The sequence below is a fragment of the Pezoporus occidentalis genome, unplaced genomic scaffold (assembly GCF_034315485.1).
Source record: "Pezoporus occidentalis ecotype Australia unplaced genomic scaffold, CSIRO_AGI_Poc_V1 ctg119, whole genome shotgun sequence".
Classification (NCBI taxonomy): Eukaryota; Metazoa; Chordata; class Aves; order Psittaciformes; family Psittacidae; genus Pezoporus; species Pezoporus occidentalis.
In genome coordinates this window covers 608,020-626,575 of record NW_026912983.1, presented here as the reverse complement: position 1 = coordinate 626,575, position 18,556 = coordinate 608,020, and the positions used below count along the sequence as shown (strand labels likewise).

The 18,556-nt window shown below is 45.6% G+C and overlaps 1 protein-coding gene across 7 annotated transcripts in view; it reads left to right on the top strand.

Moving 5' to 3' along the window:
* RERE (arginine-glutamic acid dipeptide repeats) overlaps positions 1-18,556 on the top strand; it is a 222,245-nt gene that overhangs the window by 29,478 nt on the left and 174,211 nt on the right. Inside the window, exon 1 of one of the 7 annotated variants that reach the window (XM_062604081.1) lies at positions 17,220-17,238. The exons of the other annotated variants lie outside the window; for them this stretch is intronic. The gene's annotated coding sequence lies outside the window, so the exon portion shown is untranslated. Of the gene's footprint in view, positions 1-17,219; positions 17,239-18,556 lie in introns of those variants that run through there. 7 annotated transcript variants of the gene reach the window in all.

The window sequence follows — 18,556 nt, the reverse complement described above, 5'->3', positions numbered from 1 at the left end:
GCTGAATGTTTAATCTGTTTCAGCTCCATCCCTTCCTCTGCATGCCACGTTCTGCTGGTCACAGTGCCATTTAGGTGGGGTTTTAACTTTCAAAAGCTCTTTAAAGTTATCGAAGGTAACAGCTTATCTCCTGTATCTTTTGAACATGTAAAGGCTGACAAGACCAAGCCATATTTCCTAATGCTTAAGTTCTTTCAGATTTGCATGTCCAGTTTACTTTGCGCTTTGTATGCAACTACAAGGGGTTATTCCTGTTTTATTCTTGCGTGTATATATTCAGGGGCTTTTAGCTTTGAGTTGAAGTGGTTAATGCATTCCTTCTAATGCTGGTAGCAGCTACCCAGTGTTGAAATGTTTTTGCTGGAGGGAGTTTCTTCCACTAACTGCATGTGTCTAAAGAGCACTGATGTAATCAGAAGTGGTCCTGCAAAGAATGGCCCAAGTCCCCATCAGTAGTTAAAAAACACCTAGTAAAGACCCTGTTTGCTCCGTCCTCTAAATAGAGATGGCACAACAAGGAGTACCAAAGAAAGGGTGTTTTTCCTGGTGAAACCTGCTGTTTGTGTTCTTTGCAGCTGTTGCACAGGCAGTATAAATTGCTGGGAGTGATGAGTGTACTTCTGATGCAAGCAAGAAACAAGTGGTGACAGGCAGTGGCAGCTAATCCGTGTGCTATCTGTATGGGAGAGCATTAATGTGGAAGATTGCACCGGTCATCTCTCTTGCATTAATATTAGTTAGAGTCACTGTCAGGAAAGGTCACAGTCTTGCTGATCCAATGTGAAAGCTACACAATCTTGTTAGCAGATACTGTACTGCACAAAAGAGGATTACATAGCAATAATAGTTCATAGTGTATCTCTTCATTGCTCCGCAAAGGAGATTGATTTATTTTCAGGTGTGTGAATGACAAGATTCAAAACGTAACTTATTTCCGTAATAAAAATGTGCATTTCATGTAATGCTTGAAATGTGCTCTTCTAAATAACCCTGTAATGATCTACAAGCTTGCCCTGACTTAAGAAGATTAAGGAATTAATGTCAAATTACAGACATAACTGGAAATAGTATTTACTGTGTTGAGTAATCAGGAGAGGTCGCTGGTTGGTGAACACTAAATGTATTTGTGAGATGCTTTCTTCTTAAAGGAAGAACCACAATTGTTATAATACATTAATGTAACTATGGTGTGAGTGTGTATGAGGGAAAGATGGCATTGGCCAGGGATGCTGGTTTGTCCAGGCTTGGCTAAGGATACAGGCAGATCTGCTCCATAGCTGACGGTGTCAGTTTGGTTCTACATCAATTACTTATGTACCAGCAAAGTCTAGAAAGAGGAACGGTTTCACAGTCAAAGTATATATGTGCAGTGGGTTACTGTTGGTGCGAGGTAATGATAAAATGCTTAAGAAGATTGTCTGTTACATAATACTAATGGAATTATGGATGGATAAACACATTAATAGAAGGGAAGGAGAAAATGCAGAGACTTCAGCTGTGGGAGGCATAAATGTTGCTGCTGAAAGCCATGGCTTAATTTCAGTGTTTTTAAATTCAATGGAGCTGGTTAAAATGAACACATAACAGGGTTTAGTTTTCCTTGCTGTAAATGGCTTACCTTAATCTTTCTATTTTGGTCAAGTGAAAGGGAAATGAGGTCTGAGGAAATGCTCTTCAGTGGAAGAGGGGAAAGCCACTGAGATTACTCAGCTGTCAGTTGAATTGCAGGTAGTAATCTTTTAGGTGCACAGCAGTTTGCTCTGATTCTGAAAAGGGAGCAGTAGTGGTTCTACAGAAAGAATGGGTTGTGCTGAAACAGTGGTCAGGCTATTGATCCTTCTGGAAACAGGAATCTGTAGGCAGAGATGTAGTGAAGATTCATAGCTATCAAAAGCTCTTACGGTAGATGCTATTTTCAGCTGCTGTTCTCAATTATTTGTTCATTTCCATGTTCAAAGGTACATAAACATGGATGAAGGCATGAGCTTAAAACTCCAAATTGCTTCTTAGACAGGCAGCCACTATAAAACTGCAGACTTTGTACATGTAGAAGTATAAAGCTGTGAAAACAAAGTCTGGTAGATGTGTTAGCTGTGTATGACCTTAAAAGCTGTGATATAACACCTTTTGTGTCTCAAAACCCACTAAGTTGCAAATGATATTAATCTAGCAATGTTTTACATAGTTTGGTACTTATTTCATCAGGGTATGGCTAAAGATTACAGTCAGAATGATTATATTTAAGGCTTGGGAACGTGATGATAACAAGTGTAGAGAACTGCTTTTAGTGTATATGATGGAGACCCACATGGATGTATGTTTCTGTTTGTAAAAAGGATGCAATTCTGATATACGGATTAAAACCAAGAAAAAGACTCACATGTAGAGTTTACAAGGAAGATGCAGCTTTAAGTCTTTAAATACACTGAACATGCAAGGGTTTCAATGATGTGCCTGCAGTCTAGGTAGCCTAGCCTGGTTGTGCTAGCTGTGAAATAGCTCTTGAGGCTGTGGAGTCGAGTTTTGGACTCGTATCTGTTAGGCAATTGCAAGAGCAGCTGTTATTTTGAACATTTCTCTTGCAACAAGTATCTCTATGGAAGATAACTTGTGATGGAAGCTTATTGTAGGCTCGGTTTCCTGTCTGTTCGTATTGCAAGCCCCCTTTCTGACTTCTTTTCCCCAATCTTTTCATTTTGCTGGCAGGGATTTAGCGTGTTGGAGAGACAAACGATTTTCTTCTGCCTCTTTGGCTTTGAGCTCATGTAAAAATAAAACCCACTGTTGGTTTCACTCCTCATTGCTCCTGTGATTTACGTTAAAGGAAAGGGTTGGTTGAAGATAACCCTGAATTCTCACAGTCCTCAGAGTTCTTACAGTTGCTGCGGGGTCCTCGTGATCTTCCTGTATCCCCATAGATGAAGGATGAATGTCCTCTTCAAGAAAGATTAGAAGGATAATCATAGATTTTCTGAAGCAGAAGATAGATCTCCAGTATGAGATGTGAGTAAAGCTTGAGCATGACCTGGTACGTTTACTTGCTTTTCTGCTCTAGAAAACGTGGCCCTCAGCCTGCAGAATGGAGATGGGGTCGTAGGTGTGAAGTCAACACCTTCTTCCTTGCTTAGGAACTTAAACTGCCTTCACAGCTCACTAGAAATTGCTTGCAGTGTATGACTTGATCACGGTTCTCAGTCACCAGTTGAGTCTGCTTAATTTGGAGGATTAAACCAAAAAGACGTGATTCATTTCTGCAGTCTGCTTTCAATGCTTTGGGGTTCTTTTCTTTTGCCTTTTTAGAGAAGAAAAGGTGTAAGTGCACATGCGGAGTGATCAAGAAGCTTTACAGCACGGTGTCTGTTGGTGTTTAGCAATGTTTAAAAGACCGTGTACTCTTTATAACACTTATTATAGGGAAACTGAATTTGTACAGGTGTAAAATTTAACCTGTGGATGCTGTACTCCTAGAAAAGCGGCACTGTGTGTAGGAAAAGCAGCACTCTGTTGTAAATGAATCTTGGAGGAAGTTTAGCTGTAGACTTATCACCAAGTTACGGCCATCCTGCTGGAATATGGGGGTGGTTGTTCAACACGAACATTTTACAAGGGCCTGTAGGGACAGGCCAAGGGGAATGGCTTTAACCTGCCTGAGGGGAGACTGAGATGAGCTCTCAGGCAGAAGCTCTTCCCTGTGAGGGTGCTGAGGCGCTGGCACAGGGTGCCCAGAGAAGCTGTGGCTGCCCCATCCCTGGCAGTGTTCAAGGCCAGGTTGGACACAGGGGCTTGGAGCAAGCTGCTCTAGTGGAAGGGGTCCCTGCCAGTGGCAGGGGTTGGAGCTGGATGAGCTTTAAGGCCCCTTCCAACACAAACCAGCCTGAGATTTGGTGATCCCCAGTTGTCTGAAAGAGTCAGTGCATTTACTGATACATAATGGGCCTGTTCTCAGCTTTGGTGTAAAATACTACCAGTTCTTTAGAAACCTGCAGCTACCACTGGTATGAATTCTCTACGTGCTTGAGGGTGTTCATGTTATTAATGTTCCATGTTATTAATAGGGAGCTGGCTCTAGAGGGCGTTCTAAATCAAGAGAGCATCCCCTTCTCGGTCTTTAACATGCACGAATGATGCTTTGCTGAAGGAAAGCAATAACCATTGCTATGCATTCCTCCTGTCTCCTCACCAGCCACATGGCCTCTCCGTGTATTGGAAACATGAATATTGGTGTGGCCTGGGGAATTCATCTGGAAGATGCGTCTTAATTATTTAGCTCTGGGGGGATTCTTTCACAAGCTCTGCAAAGCACTCTGAGCTCAAGCATCCTATCTGCTGCTTTCATGCTGACTTAAATAATTTGGGTGTTTGAAGTAGCTTTGCAGGCCTTTATAGAGCATAAATAAAAGGATGAGTGGTTCTAACTTGATGGCGTTTTCTCACTGCCTTGGACAAGAAGGAAAATACTGCATTTTTGCCTCAATATATTCAAAGAGAAAGAAGCAGTTTCTTGACCTGCTGTGATTTTTAATATTCCTGTCTAGCAGCTAGTAATAACTGGTAGTAAAACGTGTAATAATGTACAAATTCCACACTGAGATTTCATGGAGGGATCTTCCCCCCCCCCCCCCCCCCCCCCCCGTTGTTTATAACTGTCCCTATAACACTTCCTTCTTTTTCTTACATTTACATAGGCTTGCAGTCCTTTCCCAAAGAACTGAATAACTCTCCTTGGGAGGGCATTTCCTGCTCAGACATTGTAAAGCCTCAAAGTGCTAACGGGTCATGGCTTCTTGGTGTTGGACTGAGCGTAGGATAGTAGATTCCATATCGGATTCCTTTCAGTTTTGCCAGCTGCTGTAGGTTATATATCCAGGGATCAGCTCTATGTGACCAAGGTAGAGTATTAGAAGTGCTGGCAGTGTTTTAGGGCAGCCTGGGTATTGCTGTTAGGCTAACTTCCTAAAGGCAGAGATGAACTGTTTTCAACAAGCATTGTCAAACCTGAAAGCGCAGCATTGGCAATAGCTGCATAGGTACAGAGCAGACTTCCAGGTCACTGAATTCAGGTCGCTCTTTAATAGATTTTCCTCTGAGCATAAGAACTGTTTACCTAATGACTAAAGCCCCTCCGTTGTTGAAGGTCTTAGCTAAAGCTGTAGCGGAAGCTCTTGGTCAGAGAGCATTTACATCTCCAAATGTAGTGTCTGTTCACATTGCTCTTCTTGTTTTGCTGCTCTGTGGCAAGATGATGCATTTCTTTTACAGCTTCAAAGGAAGCCTTGTCTTGGGAGCTTGGAGTGCATGGGCTTTCTGATACCTGCAAAAGCAGGCAGTGTGATTGTTCAGAGCGCCCTTTATGTTGCACTGAACATCCTTTGCCTTTTTCCCCTGGAGAAGTGAAACACTTTCCCCCTGAATATACAATCAGGTAATACAAAGCTCATAATTTTTACCTCTGACTTGAGTGGTTATGAGGATAGTAATTGTTTCAGCCTGATGGAGATTAAAACTTGTCTCCTATGTCAGTTATTAAATGTGGGAATAGCTGCAGGCTCTGGAATAAGATATTTGATTTACAGTGGAACTCTGTGAAAGGCTATAACACCAGAACTGTGTAGATTTGTTTGGTATAAAAGCCTCATTTAGGAGGAGAAGCAGCCCACTAGACCATTCCTGGTTGTGAGTTCTATTTTAGTAGGCTGAAGCCCGGTGTGGTGATTTGTGCGGCATAATGACGGTAATTCAGAGCTGGAAGATGAGTTGTCTGTAATTTTGAGCCTTTCTCAGCGTTACAGCTTCTTATCAGCAGAGTTAACAGGAGCTGAACTGCCTGTAATACACGGAGGTTTCCTCCTTTCTCAAGTTAAAGGTTGAATTTATTGCAGGCATGTCCGTTCGCTGTTGTTGGCATTGAGGAGTGCTGTGCACACTTGCACATTATTGCTGTGGACGTACTTCTCTGCTTAACGTGGTGAGCAGTTGTTTAATTGGAAAAGCTGTTACTTCTCTTGATCCTGCCTATAGTAAAAATCAATGTCCTCTCTGCGGTGTCAACTAATAGGAATCCAACTCATCGAAGGGTGAAAATGGTTTAATCAACAGAGAGGCGTCTTAAAGGTTATTTAAAGAACCCCAAACCCACAAAGCAAACACCCTCACCCCGGCTCTGAAACTAGCGAGCCAAACACAGTGCTTCCAACGTTAAGTTGGACTGATGGAGGGGGAAGGTTTAATCTGAAATGGATACAATGATATTTGGAGGAGCTATTTGATTTCAGCCTTTCCTTTTAAGCACATGTATCTTCAGCCTTTGGATCAGCTAACAAAAATGAGCTCTAATGATGGGTTTCTTTGTAGTGGAAGCCATGAAAGGCTCTGTCCATTCATTTCACGAACTGAATCTAACAGGATTGTCAGGCTTATTCTTGACCTCATTTGTCCCGTGGGGTCCCCTTATATAAAATATCTATTGCATAGTTGGTTCTTGGTATCTCAAAGTGTGGATTTCCTTGAGAAAGGAAATGAAAACAGCATATTATGTTACCCACTCCTTTGGAAAAACAGGTGGTGGTGGGATTGGGATTGGTGTCTTGTAATCCTGTAAACCGGCTAGTGGAGCAAGCAGTCATTGCTTACAGGCCTGTAAAGGGAGGGTAGGGAGTGTACTTCGTGTTGCTGTCTTGAAATTGCATGTCCCGTTAATATTTAACCACTGTTAACAACTGTGCTTTACAAAGGAGCCTGGAAATGCAGGCTTTGGTTCGAGTTACCTGCCTCTAGGCTCGGAGTTGGTGTTTTCATCCATGTTTGTTCACTCCTGAGAATTCCATGCTTAAAATATTTTACAGCCATGACTTGTACTACCCACTGGCATCCTCAGGGAAGTTCGTTCTTCATTAGGGACTGTAGTGACGGGACAAGGGATAACAGGTTCAAACTGAAACAGGGGAAGTTTAGATTGGATATAAGGAGGAAATTCTTTCCTGTTAGGGTGGTGAGGCACTGGAATGGGTTGCTCAGGGAGGTTGTGAATGCTCCATCCCTGGCAGTGTTCAAGGCCAGGCTGGACAAAGCCTTGGGTGATATGGTTTAGTGTGAGGTGTCCCTGCCCATGGCAGGGGGGTTGGAACTGGATGATCTTAAGGTCCTTTCCAAGCCTAACTATTCTATAATTCTATGACATGTGCAGTGCAAGCTTTCTGGCTGTTCAGGGGTATGGTACTAGCTCTTCTTGCTGCCTGTCTGTGTATGGTTACATGAACGTGAAGTTACATGTGTATGTGCTATTGTTGATGTGTTATTTGTATGACTACAAGAAATCTGGAGAGGGGCTTTGGACAAGGGCCTGTTAGGGACAGGCCAAGGGGAATGGCTTTAACCTGCCAGGGGGGAGACTGAGATGAGCTCTCAGGCAGAAGCTCTTCCCTGTGAGGGTGCTGAAGCGCTGGCACAGGGTGCCCAGAGAAGCTGTGGCTGCCCCATCCCTGGCAGTGTTCAAGGCCAGGTTGGACACAGGGGCTTGGAGCGAGTTGCTCTGGTGGAAGGGGTCTCTGCCTGTGGCAGGGTTGGAGCTGGATGAGCTTTAAGGTCCCTTCCAATACAAACCAGGCTGGGATTCTAATTGAAAACTTTCACTCTGACGCTTGGTAACTGGAGGTTAGAGCCAGGAACACAGGGGATAACCCAGTGTGTGTTCTGTGACTGCTTAACAATGCCTGCATTAAGGAAATGGAAACAAAGTGTGACCTTTAAATTGTTTTTTCCCCTCGATATGCCGCCCTTGGCATGTTCAGATCCTGAAAAGCAATGAAGCAGATTTTAGTTCATGAGGAAACCGCCTGCCAAGCTTTTGTACGAGTCTGATTAATGGGTTATTAATGGGTTATTAATGAACTTAAGGTGTAAATACATATTCCTTTTCTCTGGTAAGACATTAGCATGGGAATGCAGCGGTTCCTCTCAGTCTCCTCATCCAAGCCTTGATGCTGTGCTCAGAAGAGAATGAGGCAATGGCTCATAGACCAAACAGAGTAGGAAGTAAAAGGTAGAAGTTTGCAGAGTCAAGTCTCTGCATGGTCCTTGTGGCTTACCTTGAAGTTGCAGTGCTTTGGTGGGTTCATCCGGTGGCTGGAGGAGTCTGGCACTAGATGGCATTCTGCAGCCTGGCTGGGCACCTGAGCACAATGGGCATGGGTCACTCTGGAGCCCTTTGGCTGAGGGAGGTTTCTGCTGTTTGTGTGCAGCAAGCTTGAAAGCTGCTTGTTCATTGTTACTTTGGAAACTGGCCTCGCATCGTCTGAAACCCGTACGTGCCGTTGGTCCAGGGGTGTTTGTTCTCCCTGTGTATTTAACGTAGAACACGTAAATATTGCCTTAAATGCATGTTTGTTTTATGGAATTGTCTCTGTGTGTGTGTGTGGTTGAGTTAGGTCTTTATTTGCCATCCGCAGGCAGTTGACTTCATCAAGGATGTAGTGCCTGGAACACAATTTACAGGGGGAAGGAATGGTACTCTGATGTATTACAGCTTTCTGCAAGCGCTGTCAAGGAATTGCATAGGTAACTCTCACAAATCCTCATTACTGTGTTGCACTGAAATTATTTGGTTGCCTTGTTCTGATGGGGATTATATATTTTAAGGTGTTCTCTCTTAGCTGGTGTAGATTACTGTGTTTTCTCTCCATATCACAGGAAGAAACAAGTAAATAGAAGACCTGGGATGCCTTTTATGTTAAGTTCTGTGTCCAATAGGCTACTAAAGGAAAACTTGAGCACAGCCAGTATAGCCTTCCTAAAACACTGAGTTAACTTGCGTGTTTCTGTGGTAGCTGCATTACATGTGAAACCTGAGAGACTTGAAGGATGTTCAGCATCAGAACGCAGGCACATGAATGGGATTTTTAAGCCCCGAATGTGATTTTTATGTTAAATGCCGATAAGAAAGCATCCCTTGTTTTGACAGGCGGCACGGAGCTGATGTACGGTAAAACATACAGCGGGATCCGTTCTTGTGAGTGTTTGATAAGCGAGTGTAAGCCACGCTTAACTACTGCCACCTCTTCATCTCCAGCGTGAGAAATATTGTGAGGCTCCTTTTGAAAGGCCTTTTGGGCTGTTAATTGGTTGATAGGAGCTATCACAACATCTGCCACTTCCTCTTAGTTCTCTAAAAGCCCCGTGTAGGCGGCTGGGGGCTGCTGTGTGAAACGTGTTCCTGCAGCAGTAAATCCCGAGCTGTTTGAAAACCAAATCGAAATCAGAGTCCAGCAAACTGCTTAACGGAATTTGGGTGATGTAAGGGTTTCATCGGGGCCTGTATTGATAGGACAGGGGGGAATGGGTTGAAGCTAAAACAGGGCAAGTGCAGGTTAGATACAAGGAAAGGAGTTCTTTACTGTGAGGGTGGTGAAGCACTGGAAGGGGTTGCCCAGAGAAGTGGTGAATTCTCCATCCCAGGCAGTGGTCAAGGCCAGGTTGGACAGAGCCTTGGGCAGCAGGGTCTAGGGTGAGGTATCCCTGCCCATGGCAGTGGCGTTGGAACTGGATGATCTTAAGGTCCTTTCCAACCCAAACCATTCTATGATAGCTTAGAGTGTGTCTGTCAGGTGTTCCAAAGTGTAAAGAGACCTTTCTCAGAAGGATAACTGGTATAGTTTCTGAAGTGTGGTACACTGTAGCATGGGCAAGGTAGATACACACCTAACACTTGGTTGCCATCCTTACCTTGATATATCTGTATATACTTTTAACATTCTTAGGAAATACATGTATGTGGGAAAGTATCAGTTTTTGGCATAAACCACTATTTCTTCCTGTGAGGTGGACGTTGTCTTGTTTGCTTACTCTTCAGGAATTTGTGGAGCAAAAAGAAGAGGAATAAATGAAGAACCTTCCCATTATCCCATGTTCTGGGGGATTCTTGAGGGGTATGGTGGGGCAATGCCTGAGTTTTATACATGAGGTATCTTACTTGATGCTTTGGGAGTTTCTTCGCCATATAACTGAACTGGAGACGTGTGGTTTCAGACTGTTAACACTGTTTCAAGATTATAGCAGAAACTTCCTGTTTTAATGCTTATCTCCTTGTCTGGAGGGAAAGATTATTGCAGGTATGGGCACATCCTGTGGTCATTGTCACTTAGTCTCTTGTGTTTCTGAAGCCTTTGAATGTGAAAGTGATAACTACCCTAAAACCCTGTGAGCTGTTCTCACGTTTCCCATCTCCACTGTGATTTCAGTCAAAGGCTGTAAATCCATTGCAAACGTCACATATCTGTTCCTTCTGTACTTGGTGGGTTGAGAAAATCTCTTGGTAAAGAATCTGCCTTGTTCTGGGAGGGGGATTGCAAAGGAAGCATTTGGCAGTCGTTTCCGTTCGCCTGGGAGCATGAGCATGCTTTATATTATAATAGTTTAAACATACCACAGGCCGTTGATGGAGGTATCAAGTTTTCCATTCCCAAAGTTACTTTCAGTTGAAACTGGAGGGGAGAGCAGGCACGTTTCCCTTGTTTTATGATAGCTTTGATAGAGTCTGAAATAGGCAGTTTGCTTACTTCTTCCTTCCCTCCTTTTCTTCAGCTTTATCCCCCTCATTTAACTATTGAGAGTTCTACCTTGGCTCCTTTTTTGTACAGCTGAGAACAAATGGTTTCTTTGGGGTTTTTTAATCCGTTTATTAAACTTTCAGATACGTAAATTTTCCTGTTAAATACGACATTTTTCTTGACAAATATTTGGATTTTTTTTGCCTTATGTTTAAGGAAATACCTTCTGAAATAAATAGTGTGTGTCGCGTGGTCGTTCGGTTCAAGAGGCTGCTGAACAGGTTGATGTCTTACATTAAATAGCACAAAATCTGGCAGACACAACTGGGTTTTGCTGTAATATCCTTGGCTTACAATGTACCGTTCTGTAATGTGGAGTTTCCCAGGGCAGGGATTTTCTACTAAAACATTCTTCAATTCAAATATTTCTCCCTATGGAGAGGAGGAAACAGCAGAGGAGAAATACAGGGAGTGGGGGGAAAGTGATTTCTGTGAACAGCAGACATGAACTTTTTAACTTAAATTTGCCCTGCCTGGTTTGTCTTATTTCCGGATAGGAAAGCTGTGGCTGGGTTTTAGGTTACTTGTCTCACTGCTTGGTTAAGCTTGTTCACAATATCCCAGCCAAGTTTATTACACTCCATACATACCTATTCACATAAAAGCTTTAATTTACCATCTTGCCAAGCTGCTCCATTTCTCAGTTTGTTAATCTTGCTTTTTTTCTTCCCCCCCTCTCAAAAGCAAACTGTATTTCTGTCCGAATTCTGTCTTTTCGGGGGTGCAGCTATTGCAGAGCACTGTCCTTGAATAAAGCTATAACTGTAAATAGAAAATGCTGCCTCCCCTTCTATACCTCATGCTTGTTTTTTCTTGGGCTCTTTGTTAGGCCCCAGGAAATCTGGTTTCAAGGGTTTACATAGCTGGAAGAACTGAGTCTTCAGCATTTGGAGGGGAAGAATAAGGAGAAGGGTATGGGCTGACACTGCTGCGAGCATCACTTAATTGCATGGGGATTTGAGATCAAACTCCTATGTGGCTGGGCCCTAGCTGTTTGGGTCTGGGTGTATTTTTCCTACCCAACACTTATTAAGCTGGGCCTTCCCATAAAGTCCCGGGATTTCGCACATTAGCATGTGAATGGCCTTGCCCTTCACAGCGACCTGGAGTGTTTTTACTTTCCTACTGTGACAGAAATGCTGTGTGCATCCGAGATGCTGTGTAAAAATAACTGACCAGATTGCTTCCAAAGACACGCAGACTGGAGTTACGTAGCATTTTCTGCCCTTGAAGTCTCTGCCCCCCATTCTTAAGCTGAATGATGCACTGACCTACAGTAATAGCTTGGCTGCATCATCTGGATAGGCTGAGAAGGAACCTGAGGCAACCTGTGGTTTTACCTGGAACAGGTAGGAAGCACAACAGGGCACAGGTCTTGGGATTTACTTGTTTGCTTTGGTGGATTTTTGTCTGTGTTTGTGCGTGGCTTTGAGACTTGTGCCTCTTGTCGGGGGAGTTTGGTCCCAAGGTGTGACCTTACCGGGGTGCCAAAGGACTTGTTGGTGACAGGTATAGCAAAGGCTCCTGAAATTCTTGGGGCCAGGGGTGATTAAAACCAGGTTGTGGTTCCTCAGTATTCCCTCTGCTTGATGGGATCCTCCTTTCCCAGAACATTCATGTGGTGCCAGGTTTCAATAGTGACCTGTAGGGACTTAAAGCTTGAGTGGATTATGTTGAAGCAATAATAACACATAAGTACGGAGAGGGAGTCATAGTTCTTGAACCGTGAAATGCATGATGGTGATGTAATTCAGTTGAGCAGGTTATAGGTTAGGTACTGCTTGGGGGGAAAGAACACTTACCCCAAACAGAAAACAATCAAAACAAGGAGAAACCAACCCAAAAGTTCCAGCCCAACAACAAACCCCAAGCCTCTGAAGGTTCATGGCCTGTATAAAGGGTACAAATTCCTTTTGGGAATTGAGAGAGGAAGGAAATGGTTGATCCACACTTCAGCAGTTATACATGTGCTGATTTTATAAGAAGTGCTGCCCGCTGTATATGTAAACGTGGTGGAGAGGAAGTGGCCAGGACTCTGTTTAACTGTATGTGGAGTCTTATAGTCTCCTTTGGCTTGGATTACGGAATGAAATGGCCTTTTGATTATGTTGAAGCAATAATAACATTGCACTGAATTTCCTCTTTGAGATTACATTGTAGTAGTGTGGAAAAGCACCCTGGTATAACCGTGGAGCAAGCTGTGGCTGAATTAGTGCTGTAGCAAGAGGCTGCTCGTAACTCAGTGCATGTTCCCTGTTGAGTACTCGCATGTGCTCACAGATCTGCAAGTGTAGACAGGACTTTCTCTGCTTTAAAGGAGCTTGTGTGTAGACAGTGGTAACCGTCTTGTCAAGAGCTGGGTATCAGTTACTTCCAGCTGTGTTTATGCTCATAAACCAGAGCATTCTTTGCAAAGGAATCAAACATCACCTCCAACCTGACCCAAGGGTCTTGTGTTTGGAATAGGTAGAGCCTGGGAGCTTTGATGTTCAACTGAAAACAAACAGAAAAGGGTAACAAATACTCCGTGCTCCTGTTGGGAGCAATTAGGAGGTGACCTTTCCCACTGGTAGCCCAGCCTACACTTCCTCTCCTGTGCTGAGGAATCTTCACTTGACCGTTGGCCTCGGGAATCTTCTAGCTTAATTTTCAGCTTGAACTGGTTCTGCTGGAGGGTTTTTGTTTTCCTGGAGCCCTCTCTGTTGTTCTGGCCGGGGATTTATGTGCCGAGGGTGAAAGGGAAACTGGTGATGAGGGCTGGAATTCAGTGACACGCATGAAAAATAGCGCTGCGGTGATACTAAGCCATTAGCTTGCTCTCTGTGAACCTACTCCCTTCCTCTCCCCCCTACCCAATGCCAAATGCAAAGCGAGAGCTTGATTTATTTCAGAGCTCCACTGAAGACAGTGTTAAGTCCCCTTTTAAAAATAGGTTCAGCTTAGCAGGGGTTTAATGCGTTGCACTTGTTGCTTGCCTTAGCTGGGAAGTCGTGTTGTATTAGCTTTTAGAAAACACTTGGCACGCTCACCTCTCCATGTGTTCTTTAAGGTAGGGTAAAGGCTTCTGGTACAGTTTGTGCAAGCCAGGCGGTGTATTTGAAGCTGCCTTTTTAAAGTGAACTGGATGAGTTAAGTGCCTGACTTCAGAGCTGCTTTGAAGTGTCTGTGGGACCTCCTTGTCTTGGATGTCTCTTAAAAGAAGTTAATTTACCCATTTAATGTGTATAATCTCATTAAGCCTGTTTACGGTTAGTCTGTGTTGCAAGTGTATACATATCGGGGAGACCTGAAATTGCTCCTTTGGAGCAGTTTTTCTAGAGGGTGAAATGTTTATGCCTTCTTGATGGCTGATTCTGTCAGAAGAAATGGAGGATGCTGGTGATCGATAGATCTTGTGGCTTGGGGGGAGTAGAACTGTTTAATGTTCCTCAGATTTGGATGCCTGTGTTTAATCCTCTATGAATATTGGGGGGACTCTTGTGCAAAGCAACAAATTACTCGTGTTTGTTACCAGTAGCATGTCTAGAAAGCAGCACATTTTACAGCCCTCTGATGATATGCTGGCTGTCACCTCAGTGCTCCATCTTTCACGAGCTGCAGTGCGTAGGTACAGGACACACAGTGTTGTAGTGTTCCCAGAGAGCCCTGAAAACCCAAACGTGGGAGTTAATGGGTGCTTTGCTGTCCTTAGCTGTGAGAAGGGTGTACCTGCATGCATGTGTACCTGCCTTTAAGCAATGTCAGCAAGTACTGATAGCAACTCAAAGCCTTATTATTATTATTGCCCACATTTCCAGCTTCTGCTGTTTATTGTCATGACCTTAATGTTTCTTCAGCTAGGTGTTCTATTTAATTATAATGTTTATAACAAATACCAGCTCCCTTGGCTGTGTGCTTAGGCCTGTAGCATGCGGAGAGCACTGTGCTTGTGACCGCATCCCTTGTCTCGGTTCATTATCTGTTAATGGTACTCAACATGACAGGCTTGTTTTGATAAATGGGGGCTGCCAGGAAAACTGGGCTGGATTTTGCAGGCGGTGGAACTGAGCTGGATTTTCATTGTGTAACACCAGAGCGAACACCACACCGCGTTGCGAGAGCTCTGGTAGCACTTGTTCCAAAGCTGTCACGCACCGAGTTGCTGCTCAAGCCCACTCTCAGGTCTCCTTCTCCAGGGTCTATTTGCCTAATGCTTGTGGAGGAGCTTTTGCTCGAGTAGTCTTGATGGGTCTGTGTACGTATAACTCACTTCCCCCCCTTTCTCAGACACGCATGCTTTTAGTATCGCTATTAAAAGCAATGCTGTTGTAAGTAGAACGTGGTGACCAGTGTGTTTCGTGACCAAGAAAAGATTTTAATCTCTTGCAATCCGTTTCCAAAAGGCAAGATGAAAAGTCCCTGTTGCAAAATGGAGCTCGAGGCTGTACTGTGTGCATGGTTGTTATTTCGGTCTCTGAAATGGGGGCAGGTCTCCGTACCTCCTAGGAAAGCCAATTAGTGAAAGTTCAGTTGTTTCTGCTGTCGCTGACTGAATGCTGTAGCTGTTGTGTTCATTCAAGAATCTCCAGTATGCCGTTATCAAAACAGATAGGACTTGGGATGATCTCGCTGCCATCCACCACGCTGCTGAATTCCAAAGTTGGGTTGCGTTGGATTTGCAAGACTGTGTCTGAGGTTCAAGAATACCCTGCAGTTCCCTTGCTGTGTTCCAAGTACTGGGTGCTCTGTTCTGCGCTGCTTGAACAAATCCCATCCTATGGGATACAAGACATTCTGTATAGATACTTTGTAGTGTCATTTGAGAGTGCTTTTCCCCTATATACTGACTGTCGGGATTTGTGATCCAAGTGCTGGGTCTTCTGTCCTGAAGGGATAAGGTGTTTCGGAACCAATAGCATCAAGTAGCGCATTTTTCAGATAAATAGAACTTGGCCCGATTTAACTTGCTGCTGGAAAACTCTTTTGGAAGTTGTTAGGAGAAACCAGTGATTTAAATACACACCGGAGCTGAAGTTCCCATCTGTGATTTGCAAGGTGTCAGGCCTCATTCGATTAGAAAATGGCAGTGAGGATAAATGCAGTGTGGTTGCTTTGTACTGGTTTGGGGGTTGACTCTCAGCTCTGGTGGGTTTGGAGCTCTCACTCTCACACAGCTACTTGGTGACAAAGCTGATCTTGAAACGGGACTTCGCAGCCTGGGCTCCGGTTAAGAAGCTGTTGTAGGATGAGTATCACGAGTGCGCTGTGATCAGTTTGTATTGATCAGAGCAGCCTTGCAATGAGGCAGGGGCATTAGAATTACTAATCGGCCGCTTCAGCGGCGTTACCGGGGTTAGGGACCTATTTCGAGGCAGCCGAATAGGTTTGGAAGTTGGATCTTTGTCTCCTGAAGGACTCTTGTGCTGGAGTACAAAGCCTGGTAGGAAAATCTATGGATAACTAGAGGGAAAATCTAAATCTACAAATAATTAGCAGCATCTGGAGAGACTAAGTTGGCAGACAGTACTTGAGGGTGTTGCTGCCATTAACTGGGTCTGTGAGCCTGGATTATTTTCTTCTTAAGCTTGGCTTTGTAAAACCAGCTCTGAGAAGGTGTACACCCTTATTTCATAGGTAAAATACTACTGCCTGGCTAGGAAATAGATTTGCTTGGCAGGGGAAGAAAGAGTCCGTTGCCCTCAGGTAATGGATTGCATAGATGACTTGTTTTGCGTGCTGTTCTGCAAGGGAAATAGCACAGCTTTGCTCTGAAATGAAGTGGGTACTGGCAGCTGAAAGGTCACGGCTGTGGTGGTGAAGAGACGTTGTGAGACTCAGGTTTGCAGGAAGACGCGTAGTAAGAGATAAAGACTTGTTATTTAAAAAATGGCCAATTAAAAGCAATTAAAAGGGCCGGGTTTTGCTGAGCGGATGAATTTCTGCCTCTGATGGGGGTAGGGCAGACGTCGGAGAGAGGGCTTTAAACAAAATGGCTTACTAATTGACTACACCGCGGCGCAACCCTCGTGTTGGAAGTGCCTCTGAAGGTAAAGGAGTGCCACTGGCCAGGCAGCTCCGTCTCCGCCGCGCGTGGGGATGCATCCCCTGCACTGCCCCATCCCCGGCCGCGGCCCCGCGGTGGGGCTGGGATGGACGGGACGGGTCGAGGCCGCGTGTCCCGCTCGCTGCCGTCCATCAATCACGGGCTCCCGGGGCGGAGGCGGGGCGCCGGGCCGGGCCGGTGCGTGCGGGGCTCACGCTGTGTGGCGGGCGGGGGTGTGGGTGCGTGCGGGCTCCGCGCCGGGTTTTCCCCCTTGCCGCCGCCTACCCGGGGCCGGGCGGGGGCCGCGGGTTCGAGCCCGCGCTCCGCCGCTTGCTCCGCGCCCCGGCCCAGCTGCTGGCGGCGCGGCGGAGGGGCCTCCTTTTGTTCGCCGGCTGCGCCGCCTCGTCCCGTCCCCCCCCCGGCCCCCGTTTCCTGCCGGCCTCTGCCCTCCCCTTCACCGGGTCCGCCGCTGGGCACCGGCTTCCCCCGCTCCGCTTCCACTTCCCACCGGCTCCCCGCACGCTGCGGGGGGAGGAAGAGGACGGGTCCGCCGGGGTCAGGCTGGGGCTGCCGGCGAGAGCGGTGACCGGCCGGTGCCTTCGGGGCTGGCGGTGGGTGAGTGCCCCCTCGGTGCCGGGAGCGGCGGGACGGGGTCGGGGGGAGAGGCTCGGAGCCGCTGTGGAAACGCCGGGTTTGGGGCGGTGGAGCGGGTCTGCAGCGCGGGTAACTGCTGCCTGACACGGAGGAGTTGAATTTCCAAGGGGGAATTGGTTAGGGTTGCTCTTAAAGTTGACTAATTGGTACCGAGCCAATGATAACACAGAAAGCGCCTGGCTGGAGGAAAAAGCCTTAATTCTCTCTTCACCTTTAGGTTATTCCAGTTATTTTTCCGTTCAGAAAGAGCTGGATCTGCTCGGGAGGTGAGGCGATAGTTTTTATTGGCCTTGGGAAGTTCAGGGCGCTGTAGGGACGGAAGGGTTCTCTCCGTACCAAACGCCTGTGCGTCCCGCTGTGCTTGTTGAGACCCTCCGTGTCCTAAATAGAAGCAGTTCAACGCAGTGCTGTGCTTAATTCTGTGGTTTATGTAAGTAAATGAGATAAGGAGATGAGGATTGCGTTTTCCATATGCTGAAAGTACTTTTTCCCGGCACTAGATAACGTGGAATGCCTTTGAAGTACTAATTGGTACGGTGTGTGGGGTAACTATTCCCCTTTTTTAGCGACGTTTAATCGTGTTTTAAGATCGTGACAGCAGACCTGCTCGCCCACTTCGTTTCCTGAGGAAGAAACCAGCTCTGCTTTGTTTTGCCATTGGTTTTAAGCTCCTCTTGAGTCCATGCGGCTTTGCTTGGCATGGGGCATTGTGTGGCTGCTGGCCTCTCGCTGCCATATGGGCCGCCACTAACCGGGTGTGCGTGGAGATGGCAGTTGACTTCATTTATTATTGCTTTCCAACTTCACGTTAGGCATGGAGAATAGGATCTGTGGAGTGTAGTTTCCAGTGCTCCACCAATATGTTTCTTCTGGGAACTCGGTTGAAAGTAAACTGGATTTAAAACCCTGCAGACGAATGCTGTTCCAATGTAAAGCCGTTAATCTGCAGGCAATTAGTTCCAGACGTGAGACAACTCTGCGTTTGTCTGGTTTTGTTCTTGCAGGCAGTCGCCTTTTGGAGTCCTTGTGCCTATTGCCTATCACCAGAGACGGTTTCGATGCTTAACAGCAAGTTGAGAATGGCGTTAGGAGCAGCCTTTGAAAGCTTTTATTTGTTTTTCCAGCCCTGTAATTTAGTAGTGTTTAAACTATTTTATAAAGATCTCTGGGACCGGCGAGAGGTGGGTTTGAGTCCAGAGCACTTGAGTGTGGATTGTACCCTGGCAGGCAGCTCTCAAATGCCATTTGATCTGGCTGCTCGCTGGAGCTGATGAGGATT